Source organism: Rhinoraja longicauda, chromosome 1 (assembly GCF_053455715.1).
Source record: "Rhinoraja longicauda isolate Sanriku21f chromosome 1, sRhiLon1.1, whole genome shotgun sequence".
In the NCBI taxonomy this organism is placed as follows: Eukaryota; Metazoa; Chordata; class Chondrichthyes; order Rajiformes; family Arhynchobatidae; genus Rhinoraja; species Rhinoraja longicauda.
Window position 1 is genome coordinate 85,556,260 of NC_135953.1, and position 5,341 is coordinate 85,561,600.

Here is a 5,341-nt window from a genome sequence, read left to right on the forward strand (position 1 = left end):
CCCACATGACCCGACGCTCACTATCTCTCTCGCTCTCTCCCCACGTGACCCGGCGTCCCACCCACGTGACTCAGCTCCCCAACCCACGTGACTCAACTCCCCTCTCTCCCACGTGACCGACGTTAACCCGCCCCACGTGACCCCAGCCTCTGCTGCGCGTGCGCGTTGTTGCCAAAGCGACAACCAACGCCACTGCCCTGGAGGTGAAACGAGAAATTAGAGGATGGAGAGGAAGGAGATGGAGATCGCGATCGCTTTCGGCGTTGTAATAGGAGGTAATTGTCCATGTCTGGGAAAGGTAGAATATCCAAGCAAGCCTCAGCACTGAAGTCATTGTGTCCTTTTACAAGAGGAAGAAAAGTCTGTCTGAAGAAGAGTCCTGACCCGAAATGTCGTCTATCCATGTTTTCCAGGGACGCAAGATTTCACATTGAAGCTATCTTCTATAGATTCTGTCAGGTTACTACAGTGCGCATGAATCTAGTAAAAATGAAACGAGAAGGAAATAGTGTTTAAAGTGACAAGCGACCATGAGAACAAGTGGAATTTTGTCGGTGGCCTGGCTAGCATTTAACCACCAGTCAACACCAAAGCCTGTGAACAAGGAAGATATGTAATTGCCATTCTCTGGATATGTGTTGCTATAAATTCCCTTTACAATTTCTTTACAAGAGTTATTTCACGTCAATATTTCTTGAGTGCCTGAAGAGTATTCAGTTTCAGTTTAGTTTATTGTCACATAAAAACCTTTTGTTACATGCTAACCAACCTGCAGAAAAGCAATACATGATTACAATCGAGCCATTCACAATCTACAGATACATGATAAGGGAATAACATTTAGTGCAAAGTAAATTCTGAAGAGGGGTCTCAGCCCAAAACGTCACCCATTCCTTCTCTCCAGAGATGCTGCCTGTACGGGTGTTCTAAGGATATGCAAAGGGATAATAAATGCCCATAGACAATAGACAATAGGCAATAGGTGCAGGAGGAGGCCATTCGGCCCTTCGAGCCAGCACTGCCATTCAATGTGATCATGGCTGATCATTCTCAATCAGTACCCCGTTTCTGCCTTCTCCCCATACCCCCTACCTCCGCTATCCTTAAGAGCTCTATCTAGCTCTCTCTTGAATGCATTCAGAGGATTGGCCGCCACTGCCTTCTGAGGCAGAGAATTCCACGGATTCACAACTCTCTGACTGAAAAAGTTTTTCCTCATCTCAGTTCTAAATGGCCTACCCCTTATTCTTAAACTGTGGCCCCTTGTTATGGACTCCCCCAACATTGGGAACATGTTTTCTGCCTCTAACGTGTCCAACCCCTTAATAATCTTATACGTTTCGATAAGATCTCCTCTCATCCTTCTAAATTCCAGTGTATACAAGCCTAGTCGCTCCAGTCTTTCAGCATATGACAGTCCCGCCATTCCGGGAATTAACCTAGTAAACCTACGCTGCACGCCCTCAATAGCAAGAATATCCTTCCTCAAATTTGGAGACCAAAACTGCACACAGTACTCCAGGTGCGGTCTCACTAGGGCCCTGTACAACTGCAGAAGGACCTCTTTGCTCCTATACTCAACTCCTCTTGTTATGAAGGCCAACATTCCATTGGCTTTCTTCACCGCCTGCTGTACCTGCATGCTTCCTTTCAGTGACTGATGCACTAGGATACCCAGATCTCGTTGTATGTCCCCTTTTCCTAACTTGACACCATTCAGATAATACTCTGCCTTCCTATTCTTACCACCAAAGTGGATAACCTCACACTTATCCACATTAAGCTGCATCTGCCATGCATCCGCCCACTCACACAACCTGTCCAAGTCACCCTGCAACCTCATAGCATCTTCCTCACAGTTCACACTACCACCCAGCTTTGTATCATCTGCAAATTTGCTAATGGTACTTTTAATCTCTTCATCCAAGTCATTAATGTATATTGTAAATAGCTGCAGTCCCAGCACCGAGCCTTGCGGTACCCCACTAGTTACTGCCTGCCATTCTGAAAGGGACCCATTTATCCCCACTCTTTGCTTTCTGTCTGTCAACCAATTTTCTACCATGTCAGTACCCTACCTCCAATACCATGTGCTCCAATACCCCCACTAATCTCCTATGTGGAACCTTGTCAAAGGCTTTCTGAAAGTCAAGGTACACCACATCCACTGTCTCTCCTCTGTCAATTTTCCTAGTTACATCCTCAAAGACTTCCAGAAGATTACTCAAGCATGATTTCCCCTTCGTAAATCCATGCTAACTCGGAAAAATCCTGTTACTACTATCCAAATGCTTCGCAATTTCGTAGAGTATTTCATAGAGTAATATAGGTTTATTAAATTAATATCCAGCATTAATTAATTACATGTCCAGAGGTACTGAGTGGAGAAGGCCCTTTCCAGAGAATAAAGTAGGCGAAAACAGTGAATGAGTTTCTCTGCCATTGTTCAAAGTTTGAAGTTGGCAGTAGTATTGGCAGAAACCTGTGAGAAAGTTGGTTGGTCACATTAGTGTCAAGGAGACATGCAGAGAAACCAAAAATATTAGGAATATTTACCACCAACAAAATGATAGGTGACTACACACCTTGCACACATATTTGGTACAGATGCTCTTTAATAGCATAATATCCAGAGCCAGAGGAGGTAGTTGAGGAAGGGACTATCCCAACATTTAAGAAACAGTTAGACAGGTACATGAATAGGACAAGTTTGGAGGGATATGAACCAAATGCTGGCAGGTGGGACTAGTGTAGCTGGGACATGTTGACCAGTGTGGGCAAGTTGAGCCAAAGGACCTGTTTCCACACTGTACCACTCCATGACTCTAATAAGCAAAATGTGTTACTTAGAGATACAGCGTGGAAACGTTATTAAGCCCACGGATTCAACACCAACTATTGATCAACCATTCACATTAATTCTAATATCCCACTTTCTCATCCACTCCCTACACATTAGGGGCAATTTACAGAAGCCAATTAACCTCCAAAATCGCACTGTCTTTAGGATGTGGGGGAAACCAGAGGGAATGCACGTGGTCACTGGGATAATGTGCAAACTCTACACAGACAGCGCCTGAGGTCAAGATTGAACCCGGGTCTCTTGCCATACCAGCTGTCCCACTGTTTCGAGTATAGGACTTTGTATTCTTAAAACAACACCTAGTCAGAAAAGTAGTGCATCCCAAATGTCTTAACTTGCCATCAAATGGCCTCAGCTAACTAACCCCGTGCAAGTACAGAACTGAAAATGTGAAGAAATCTCCATAAATAGGAACGGCAGGGGTGGGGAACGCTGATGATGTATGAATCAGGAAGCATCACAGAAAATTGGCTAAAGGTGGGGAAGATGGAGCTAACAGAGAAAATGGAAAGCAGAGCATGGTCGTTATGGTCCATTCTTAATCCCATTTGAACCAGAGCATCATCTCATATTTAATTCAGGAACTCACAGTAAAATACTATATTGTCCTACTTTCTTGAATAATCTGGATGAGGGGTTTAACTGTTGCCTAATAAGATGCAAGAAGTTTAATTATCAAGAAATTTTGGGTATGAATTTATTTACCTTTAGTTGGTGGTTCAGTAGTGATCTTAACCCAGCTCCAATGCTGGACTCATCACAATCCATCAGGGATGGACTCTGAAATACTAAGTTGTGAGTCTGGATGCCTTTCACATCCAGCCCCTCAGCTTAATGCCAAAGAAGGCTGCTGTATACAACACAATCCTTAGAATGGGGTTGCTGCTCAAGATAAGTGCAGGTAAATAGTTTGTTTATTTTTCTTTGCTATATACTTCTGGTACATTGAAGTGTCTTAAATAAATTTATTATTTACTTGTCTTTCAATTTTTTTAATTTAAAAAAGTGAATAAAATCTACTTGAATTGTTTTAAAGGTCTCTAATTGGGTAGTTAAGACTGCCAGGTCTTTAATCCAGTTGGCCCCATATTAAAAAGTCAATATGTTGCTGCAAAAGTCAGAGTGGGTGAGGATGGGTGGCAGATCAATCGAGCACAATCTGGTCATGGGCCTCCTCCAGTGTCTTAGTGAGGCCCACCACAAATTGGAAGAACAGCACCTCATATTTCGCTTGGGCAGCCTACAGCCCAGCGGTATGAACATTGACTTCTCTAACTTTAGATGATGAAAACACGCCGACAGGAGCTGGACCAGAGGACGAGGTCTGGTCGCAGGTTGGTAGCTGCGATTTCAACTGGGAAGGAAAGCCTCTGGCCTAGGTCAACCCGCATTTCCCAGTCTCTGGCTGCGCTCAGTGGGCATGAGTTGAGAGGCGAGGTGGTAGTCTTCCGTTTCTCTCCTTCCCGGATGAACGATTGGATTTGCGGGAATGTTAGCTGTGCATTGATAGGCATGGCGTTGGTGGTAACTCTCTTGCACTCGAGTGCAGCTGCCAAACACCTCAGCACCTGGTTGTGTCGCCAGGTGTATCTGCCTTGTGTTAGGCTGGTCTTACAACCGACCAGGATGTGCTTGAGGTTTGCTGGAACTGCACACAGGGGGCAGGCTGGATCCTCTCCCAGCCAAAGATTTAAGTTTGTGGGAGAGGGAAGGACATCATATGTGGCTCTGATAATAAAGCTCAACATACTTGACTCCATGTTCCACAGCTCACTCCATGTGATCTTCCTCCTCTCAATGCCACCCCACCTCATCCAGCGGCCTTGCTTGGCTTGAGATATAGCTTTGGCACACCTGGCTGCTTCTTCTTGGCGGCGCACCTCCACCACCAGGTGCCGACGTTCAGCTGGAGTAGCCTTTTGCCAGGTAGGTTTCATTGCTCCCAGGCCAAAGCCCCCTCGGCCTTGTTGAACATGGCCCACTATGTCCCGGTGTTGGAGGGCAGATTTTGCGTCCTGTACCACTGCTGCTGGAGTCCATTTCTTCCCTGTTGCTATGGTTGGAGCGACACCTCTAACTATTGGGTCCCGGGATTCTGTTAGTGTCATGTCCAGCCTTGCTTTGGCGCATTTGAATTCCTCCACCAGGCTTGAGACTGGCAGTGAGAGGGCTCCATTCCCATAGAGTCCTATGCTGCTAAGGCATCTCGGTAGCCCAAGCCATTTCCTCACTTGTGAGTTCACAAATCTCTCCAGCTGGTTGATATGGGATAAAGTGACCTCGTAGATGGTAATTGGCCACATGAGTCGGGGCAGCAGACCGAATTGAAGGCACCAAAGCTTCAGCTTCCCTGGGAGAGCAGTGTTGTTGATTTGCTTGAGGCCACTGATTGTATCCTGCCTGAGTTGTTCCACCTGCTCTGCGTCCTTGAGGTGTGCGGTGTACCATCGCCCGAGGCTTTTGACAGGCTTCTCCAGG